This window comes from Lolium perenne, chromosome 1, assembly GCF_019359855.2.
Source record: "Lolium perenne isolate Kyuss_39 chromosome 1, Kyuss_2.0, whole genome shotgun sequence".
Lineage (NCBI taxonomy): Eukaryota > Viridiplantae > Streptophyta > Magnoliopsida > Poales > Poaceae > Lolium > Lolium perenne.
In genome coordinates, this window is record NC_067244.2 from 131,099,022 (window position 1) to 131,109,867 (window position 10,846).

Below are 10,846 nucleotides of genomic sequence, written 5' to 3' on the forward strand. Positions count from 1 at the left end.
GGTTGTGTTGTGCAGGTTCCACGTTGGCGCCGGAATCCCTGGTGTTGCGCCGCATTACATTCCGCCACCATCAACCTTCAACGTGCTTCTTGACTCCTACTGGTTCGATTAAACCTTGGTTTCTTACTGAGGGAAAACTTACTGCTGTGCGCATCGCACCTTCCTCTTGGGGTTCCCAACGAACGTGTCAATTATACGCGCATCAAGACTGTTTTCTGGCGCCGTTGCCGGGGAGATCAAGACACGCTGCAAGGGGAGTCTCCACTTCCCAATCTCTTTACTTTGTTTTTGTCTTGCTTTATTTTATTTACTACTTTGTTTGCTGCATTATATCAAAACACAAAAAAATTAGTTGCTAGCTTTACTTTATTTACTGTCTTGCACTCTATATCAAAAACACAAAAAAATTTAGTTTACTTGCATTTATTTTATCTAGTTTGCTTTATTTACTACTGCTAAAATGGCCACCCCTGAAAATACTAAGTTGTGTGACTTCACAACCACAAATAATAATGATTTCCTATGCACACCTATTGCTCCACCTGCTACTACAGCAGAATTCTTTGAAATTAAACATGCTTTACTAAATCTTGTTATGCGAGAGCAATTTTCTGGTGTTAGTCCTGATGATGCTGCTGCCCATCTCAATAACTTTGTTGAATTGTGTGAAATGCAAAAATATAAGGATGTAGATGGTGACATTATAAAATTAAAATTGTTTCCTTTCTCATTAAGAGGAAGAGCTAAAGATTGGTTGCTATCTCTGCCTAAGAATAGTATTGATTCCTGGACTAAATGCAAGGATGCTTTTATTGGTAGATATTATCCCCCTGCTAAAATTATATCTTTGAGAAGTAGCATAATGAATTTTAAACAATTGGATAATGAACATGTTGCTCAAGCTTGGGAAAGAATGAAATCTTTGGTTAAAAATTGCCCAACCCATGGACTGACTACTTGGATGATCATCCAAACCTTTTATGCAGGACTAAATTTTTCTTCACGGAATTTATTGGATTCAGCTGCTGGAGGTACCTTTATGTCCATCACTCTTGGTGAAGCAACAAAGCTTCTTGATGATATGATGATAAATTACTCTGAATGGCACACGGAAAGAGCTCCACAAGGTAAGAAGGTAAATTCTGTCGAAGAAACCTCCTCCTTGAGTGTTAAGATTGATGTGATTATGTCTATGCTTGTGAATGATAGGACAAATGTTGATCCTAATAATGTTCCGTTAGCTTCATTGGTTGCTCAAAAAGAACATGTTGATGTAAACTTCATTAAAAATAATAATTTCAACAACAATGCTTATCGGAACAATTCTAGTAATAACTATAGGCCATATCCTTATAATAATGGTAACGGTTATGCTAATTCTTATGGGAATTCTTACAATAATAATAGGAACACACCCCCTGGACTTGAAGCTATGCTTAAAGAATTTATTAGTACACAAACTGCCTTTAACAAATCTGTTGAGGAAAAACTCAATAAAATTGATATTCTCGCTTCTAAGGTTGATAGTCATGCCTCTGATGTTGATCTTTTGAAATCGAAAGTTATGCCTAATAGGGATATTGAAAATAAAATTGTTACTACAGAAAATGCCATCCAAGTTAGAATTAATGAGAATATAAGATTAATGGCTGAATTGCGTGCTAGGTGGGATAGAGAAGAAAATGAAAAACTAGCTAAAGAGAAAAATGTAGCTAAAGTTTGGACTATTACCACCACTAGCAATGCTAATGATTCACATGTTGCTGCACCTCCTACTATTAATGGTAAAATAATTGGTGTTGGCAATGTTTCTACTCCTAGTGCAAAGCGTACAAAACTACCTGAAATTGCTAAAACTGCTGAAATTGCTTGTGATAAAACTGCTGAAATTTTTTCCAACCTTGGGGACAATGATCCCATTGCTGTAGCTCATAATGATTTAGATTTTGATGATTGCCACATCTCTGAAGTTATAAAGTTCTTACAAAAACTTGCTAAGAGTCCCAATGCTAGCGCTGTAAACTTGGCCTTTACAAAACATATTACAAATGCTCTCATAAAAGCTAGAGAAGAGAAACTAAAACTTGAAACTTCTATTCCTAGAAAGCTAGAGGATGGTTGGGAGCCCATCATTAAAATGAGGGTCAATGATTTTGATTGTAATGCTTTATGTGATCTTGGTGCAAGTATTTCTGTTATGCCTAAGAAAGTCTATGATATGCTTGACTTGCCACCATTGAAAAAGTGTTATTTGGATGTTAATCTCGCTGATAATGCTAAAAAGAAACCTTTGGGGAGAGTTGATAATGTTCATATTATGGTTAACAATAACCTTGTCCCCGTTGATTTTGTTGTCTTGGATATTGAATGCAATGCATCTTGCCCCATTATATTGGGAAGACCTTTTCTTCGAACCGTTGGTGCTACTATTGATATGAAGGAAGGTAATATTAAATATCAATTTCCTCTCAAGAAAGGTATGGAACACTTCCCTAGAAAAAGAATGAAGTTACCTTTTGATTCTATTATTAGAACAAATTATGATGTTGATGCTTCGTCTCTCGATAATACTTGATATACACTTTCTGCGCCTAGCTGAAAGGCGTTAAAGAAAAGCGCTTATGGGAGACAACCCATGTTTTTTTACTACAGTATTTTTGTTTTATATTTGAGTCTTGGAAGTTTTTTACTACTGTAGCAACCTCTCCTTATCTTAGTTTTGTGTTTTGTTGTGCCAAGTAAAGTCTTTGATAGTAAGGTTCATACTAGATTTGGATTACTGCGCAGTTACAGATTTCTTTGCTGTCACGAATTTCGACCTGCCTCTCTGTAGGTAGCTCAGAAAAATATGCCAATTTACGTGCGTGATCCTCAGATATGTACGCAACTTTCATTCAATTTGAGCATTTTTATTTGAGCAAGTCTGGTGCCATTTTAAAATTCGTCTTTACGAACTGTTCTGTTTTGACATATTCTGCCTTTTATTTCGCATTGCCTCTTTTGCTATGTTGGATGAATTTCTTTGATCCATTAATGTCCAGTAGCTTTATGCAATGTCCAGAAGTGTTAAGAATGATTGTGTCACCTCTGAACATGTTAATTTTTATAGTCCACTAACCCTCTAATGAGTTGTTTCGAGTTTGGTGTGGAGGAAGTTTTCAAGGATCAAGAGAGGAGTATGATGCAATATGATCAAGGAGAGTGAAAGCTCTAAGCTTGGGGATGCCCCGGTGGTTCACCCCTGCATATTCTAAGAAGACTCAAGCGTCTAAGCTTGGGGATGCCCAAGGCATACCCTTCTTCATCGACAACATTATCAGGTTCCTCCCCTGAAACTATATTTTTATTCCGTCACATCTTATGTGCTTTGCTTGGAGCGTCGGTTTGTTTTTGTTTTTGTTTTTGTTTGAATAAATGGATCCTAGCATTCATTGTGTGGGATAGAGACACGCTCCGCTGTTGCATATGGACAAATATGTCCTTAGGCTTTACTCATAGTATTCATGGTGAAGGTTGAATCTTCCTCGTTAAATTGTTATATGGTTGGAATTGGGAAATGCTACATGTAATTCTAAAATGTCTTGAATAATTTGATACTTGGCAATTGTTGTGCTCATGTTTAAGCTCTTGCATCATATACTTTGCACCCATTAATGAAGAAACACTTAGAGCTTGCTAATTTGGTTTGCATATTTGGTCTCTCTAAAGTCTAGATAATATCTAGTATTGAGTTTTGAACAACAAGGAAGACGGTGTAGAGTCTTATAATGTTTACAATATGTCTTTTATGTGAGTTTTGCTGCACCGGTTCATCCTTGTGTTTGTTTCAAATAACCTTGCTAGCCTAAACCTTGTATCGAGAGGGAATACTTCTCATGCATCAAAAATCCTTGAGCCAACCACTATGCCATTTGTGTCCACCATATCTACCTACTACATGGTATTTCTTCGCCATTCCAAAGTAAATTGCTTGAGTGCTACCTTTAAAATTTCCATCATTCACCTTTGCAATATATAGCTCATGGGACAAATAGCTTAAAAACTATTGTGGTATTGAATATGTACTTATGCACTTTATCTCTTATTAAGTTGCTTGTTGTGCGATAAACATGTTTCTGGGGATGCCATCAACTACTCTTTGTTGAATATCATGTGAGTTGCTATGCATGTCCGTCTTGTCTGAAGTAAGAGAGATCTACCACCTTAATGGTTGGAGCATACATATTGTTAGAGAAGAACATTGGGCCGCTAACTAAAGCCATGAATCATGGTGGAAGTTCCAGTTTTGGACATATATCCTCAATCTCATATGAGAACACTAATTGTTGCCACATGCTTATGCATTAAAGAGGAGTCCATTATCTGTTGTCCATGTTGTCCCGGTATGGATGTCTAAGTTGAGAATAATCAAAAGCGAGAAATCCAAAATGCGAGCTTTCTCCTTAGACTTTTGTACAGGCGGCATGGAGGTACCCCATTGTGACACTTGGTTAAAACATGTGTATTGCGATGATCCGGTAGTCCAAGCTAATTAGGACAAGGTGCGGGCACTATTAGTATACTATGCATGAGGCTTGCAACTTGTAAGATATAATTTACATAACTCATATGCTTTATTACTACCGTTGACAAAATTGTTTCATGTTTTCAAAATAAAAGCTCTAGCACAAATATAGCAATCGATGCTTTCCTCTTTGAAGGACCTTTCTTTTACTTTTAATGTTGAGTTAGTTCACCTATTTCTCTCCACCTCAAGACGCAAACACTTGTGTGAACTGTGCATTGATTCCTACATACTTGCATATTGCACTTGTTATATTACTCTATGTTGACAATTATCCATGAGATATACATGTTATAAGTTGAAAGCAACCGCTGAAACTTAATCTTCCTTTGTGTTGCTTCAATACCTTTACTTTGATTTATTGCTTTATGAGTTAACTCTTATGCAAGACTTATTGATGCTTGTCTTGAAGTACTATTCATGAAAAGTCTTTGCTTTATGATTCAGTTGTTTACTCATGTCATCACCATTGTTTTGATCGCTGCATTCATTACATATGTTTACAATAGTATGATCAAGGTTATGATGGCATGCCACTCCAGAAATTATCTTTGTTATCGTTTACCTGCTCGGGACGAGCAGAACTAAGCTTGGGGATGCTGATACGTCTCCGACGTATCGATAATTTCTTATGTTCCATGCCACATTATTGATGATATCTACATGTTTTGTGCACACTTTATGTCATATTCGTGCATTTTCTGGAACTAACCAATTAATGAGATGCCGAAGAGCCAGTTGCTGTTTTCTGCTATTTTTGTTTTCAGAAATCCTAGTAAAGAAATATTCTCGGAATTGGACGAAATCAACGCCCAGGGTCCTATTTTGCCACGAAGCTTCCAGAAGACCGAAGGAGAGTCGAAGTGGGGCCACGAGGTGGCCAGACACCAGGGCGGCGCGGCCCAGGCCCTGGCCGCGCCGGCCTGTCGTCTGGGCCCCTCGTGCCGCCTCTTTACCTGCCCTTCCGCCTACAAATAGCCTTCGTCGCGAAACCCCCAGTATCGAGAGCCACGATACGGAAAACCTTACTGAGACGCCGCCGCCGCCAATCCCATCTCAGGGGATTCTGGAGATCTCCTCCGGCACCCTGCCGGAGAGGGTATTCATCTCCCGGAGGACTCTTCACCGCCATGGTCGCCTCCGGAGTGATGAGTGAGTAGTTCACCCCTGGACTATGGGTCCATAGCAGTAGCTAGATGGTTGTCTTCTCCTCATTGTGCTTCATTGTTGGATCTTGTGAGCTGCCTAACATGATCAAGATCATCTATCTGTAATTCTATATGTTGTGTTTGTCGGGATCCGATGGATAGAGAATACTATGTTATGTTAATTATCAAGTTATTACCTATGTGTTGTTTATGATCTTGCATGCTCTCCGTTATTAGTAGAGGCTCTGGCCAAGTTTTTGCTCTTAACTCCAAGAGGGAGTATTTATGCTCGATAGTGGGTTCATGCCTCCATTAAATCTGGGACAGTGACAGAAAGTTCTAAGGTTGTGGATGTGCTGTTGCCACTAGGGATAAAACATTGATGCTATGTCTAAGGATGTAGTTATTGATTACATTACGCACCATACTTAATGCAATTGTCTGTTGTTTTGCAACTTAATACTGAAAGGGGTTCGGATGATAACCTGAAGGTGGACTTTTTAGACATAGATGCATGCTGGATAGCGGTCTATGTATTTTGTCGTAATGCCCAATTAAGTCTCACTATATTTATCATGTCATGTATGTGCATTGTTATGCCCTCTCTATTTGTCAATTGCCCGACTGTAATTTGTTCACCCAACATGCTTTTATCTTATGGGAGAGACACCTCTAGTGAACTGTGGACCCCGGTCCTATTCTTTACATCGCATACAATCTACTGCAATACTTGTTTTATCGTTTTACGCAAACAATCATCTTCCACACAATACGGTTAATCCTTTGTTACAGCAAGCCGGTGAGATTGACAACCTCACTGTTTCGTTGGGGCAAAGTACTTTGGTTGTGTTGTGCAGGTTCCACGTTGGCGCCGGAATCCCTGGTGTTGCGCCGCATTACATTCCGCCACCATCAACCTTCAACGTGCTTCTTGACTCCTACTGGTTCGATTAAACCTTGGTTTCTTACTGAGGGAAAACTTACTGCTGTGCGCATCGCACCTTCCTCTTGGGGTTCCCAACGAACGTGTCAATTATACGCGCATCACGTACCAACGCTGTATGCAAAAATGCTTGTTTGATCAAATCGGTAAAAATGTGCAAGTCTATGTGGACGATGTCGTGATAAAAACTAAGGTAAAAGAGACCTTGATCGATGTCTAAGGCAAACATTTGACAACTTGAGAAGGTTCCGGATGAAACTCAATCCGGCAAAATGTACGTTCGGTGTCTCTGCCGGCAAGTTGCTTTGCTTTCTGGTATCAAGCCGCGGTATAGAGGTTAACCCGGTAAAAATCAGGGCCATAGAGAGAATGACTATGCCGCAAGATCTCAAGGACGTGCAAAAGTTTACCGGAAGTTTGGCATCGTTGAGCCGGTTTATCAGCCGGCTAGGAGAAAAAGCCCTGCCGCTATATGCCTTAATGAGAAAATCCGATACTTTCGTCTGGACCCTGCAGGCAGACGTAGCGTTCAAGGAGCTTAAGCAAATGCTGGCAACAGCTCCGATATTAGCTTCGCCCTTGGAAAGAGAACCCATGCTATTATTCATAGCGGCAACAAATCGGGTTGTGAGCGTTGTGGTTGTGGTGGAAAGAGAAGAGGAAGGAAAAACCGTGCAGCTGAATTGCCCATTTTGCGAGGTGCTCTCTGACATAGGCATCCCCAATGGGCTTGCCGAAGATGGTACCCGGGGTTTACTGAAGGACCATAACTCGAAGAATAAGAAGATTCGGAAGCCCAAGTTATTATAAAGGAAAGCTAGAGTTGTATTAGGAAGTACTACTTGTAATCTTGCGGGACGGGTTGGAAACCCTCCCGGACTCTGTAACTTGTGTATTACGAATCCCTCGGCTCCGCCTCCTATATAAGGGGGAGTCGAGGGACAAAGAGAGGATCGAATCTATTGTCAACATAACCCTAGTTTCTTAATCGTCGAGTACTTTTCGGCTGAAACCTTCGAGATCTACTTGCCCTCTACTTCCAACGAAACCCTAGTCTACAATACGTAGGCATTGATAAGTTCATACCTTGTCAATTGGCGCCATCTGTGGGAACTAGAGGCGACAAGGAGCTGATCTCGATGGCACGTTCAAGATCGTCGACTTCATCAACTGCAAGCAACGCTTTGGACAGAGGTAAATAGATCGAAACTGTTCTAGTCGATTTTGTTCCTCACCCGCCCTCCCGTTTGGATGCATATGCGTATCTGGAGGAGCCTATGGAGATGACGTTTGGCGAGCTCCAATTCCGTGTCGAGAAGGAGGGATCATATCGTCTCGAAATTCCGATCTCGTCGGGATTATCGGCGGTCGATCCCGATTTTTCGGACTCAACATCGTCAACCGAGTCAGGCGAAGAAGAGATTTCGTCGCCGCGCTTCATCAGCACTAGGGCAAGTGAAAAACTCGCCAAGATCTTCAGCGACATGTCTTTCGAGTCGTCTGCGGACTCCTATATAAGCGATGACTCAAGCAACGTCGATAGCTTCAGCTCCATCGACAAATCCATTATTGTTGGAGAGGTCTTCACCAATCTCTATGATGGTGTCACCAAACCCGACAAAGTTCATAATCCAAAATATCATCAGATCTATGCAATTGGAGAACCAAGTCGCCCAGCGGAGGAGACGTCAGAAAACTTCGACGAGGCAGGAAATCCGTATGTCGATCCTGCAGATCTCATGCGAGGTTTGGGAACAAAATATATCGGACCAGGAACACGAGAGATGGTGCAATTTCCGCAGGCAGTATGGGATCGAGTCGCAAGAGCTATTGATGGCACAGAACCAATGACCATTACGGCGACACCTGCAGAGTTACAAGCGTATCAATATAGGCTCGCACGTACCAGGAGGGAGCTCGAGAAGCAGAAAATCGAGTTGGACAAGAGGCGGGAAGCCGCTTCCGCGTCAAGCAGGCGAAGGGCAGAGTTAAGCTGAAATTCAAGAACTTCGGGAGATAGTCATAGAGAAGCTCGAAGGAGAGCAAGATCTCGGCTGCAAAATATACCTGAAGCAGAAAGAGAGACTTTAATTCAAAACCTCGATATGTCTTTTATGTCAATCAATACGAGGGGGAATATTATTCCCAAAACACCGAAAGCGGGATACATGGCAACACAAGCTTTCGTCCTAGCGTCCAGGCCACCTCCCGGAGATCCAAGAGAAGCGTTGTCATGGCCATGGCAGGGTGCCGAGCCATGGGAGCGGCTTTCGCAGCCACACCTCCCGAAGGAACTGCAAGGCAAAATAGTCCGCGACCTACCGCAGCAGTGCAAGATCCACCGAGAGCAAGTGGAGTCAGAGATACAGCGACTCAGGCCAGGGTGGATAGAGCGCGACAGGATAGAAGGGAACATCGGCATTCACCAGAAGTTGCTGAAGAAGAAGATATGTGTGGACTCCCATGTTTTACGAGACGAGTTCGAAAAACTCGAGTCCTGTCAGGATTTAAGTTACCCGATAGTTTCAAGAAATTCGATGGCCTGCAAGACCCCGAGGATTGGCTAGTCGATTACCTTGAGACGGTGAAACTGATAGGTGGCACCAGAGCAACAGCCATGCAGAGCATTCAAATAAACCTGAGTGGAGCCGCAAGATCTTGGATAAAAAAGCTTCCCCCAGGTTCCATCGACAACTGGGATAGTTTTGAGGATGTGTTCGTCAAGAACTTCCGATCAACCTGCAAAAAACCTGCATCACTAGAAGAGTTGAGATCGTGTCAACAAAAGCATGATGAATCAATGAGAAAATACATCCAAAGGTGGAACATCATTAAAAACTCGGCAGAGAATATATCTGACGAGAGAGCAATAGATGCATTTGTAGCAGGAATTCGACGAGGAGATTTTGTCGAAGACTTGGGGAGAACCAACCCAAGGACAGTGTCAGCGCTGATGGAGATAGCAAACAGATGGGCAGATGGAGAAGACGTTGTGCACAATAAACGACACAGGTCACCGGAGGAGGACCGTAGTCGAAATTTTCAAAATAGACGACGATTTCCTCGACAATTCTCGAGTTACGATGCTCCCGGCCAAATATCGGCTGGGTTTCGGGGAAACACAGGAGGAAACAATAGAGATGAATATCAAAGGAGTAACGAGTAGCGAGGCGACAATAGAGATGACTCTCGGAATAGCAGGCAAAATAGTGGGTCAAGGTTTCAGAGACCTTTCGTATCTCCCGAAGATATGATGAACGGGCCATATCAGATGCATTTCTATCTCGATAATAATGGGAAGAGGCAGTCAGGACATCTGCAGAAGGACTGTCGCAATTTTCAAGCAATGTTAAGGGTTGCAGGGCTGGCCAATGCTCAAGCAACAAATAGAAACCCCCAAGGGCCCAGGAGTGAGATCCACCTACCACCTCCTCCCGCAATTACGGACGAAAATCGACACCATCTCAGAATAGCGGCATCACCACACCCACCTCCATATGTTGATCCTAACTCAAATGGCGCGGTTTCGATGATTCAGAAAGCTAGGCCGTCTAATAGGGTTGAGAAAGTAATCTCACGACAAGTGTTCATGGCAGAGAAGATGCCCCCACCAACGATTGAGTACCTAAATTGGTTGGGACAGGACATTGGCTTCATAATTGCGGATCACCCGCAGCAAGTTCCTCGACCAGGGCAGTCAGCACTTATTTTACCAGCAGTGATCGCAGGATTCGATGTATCTCGAATATTCATAGATGTAGGCAGAAGTCTAAACCTTATGTATGCGGATACACTAAGGAAGATGAACATATCCCTAGCAAATCTAAAACCAACTGACACACATTTCCATGGAATCACACCAGAGAAGCCGAGTTATCCGTTGGGGAGGATCAATCTCGACGTTCAGTTTGGGACCCGAGAAAATTACATGATAGAAAGGCTGGAGTTCGAAGTTGTGGATTTCCCGTCGCAATATCATGCTTTGTTGGGACGACCAGCATATGCCAGGTTTATGGCGGTACCACACTACACGTACCTATTGTGGAGGTTACCTGGACCTAAGGGACCAATTACAGTCAAAGACAGTTTCGCGTTAGCTGATAAGTGCGACAAGGATTTTCATCGACTGTCAGAAACTTTCGGGATGCAAGCAGAATACATGGCGTCAAGGCTCACAACTGATTATGATGT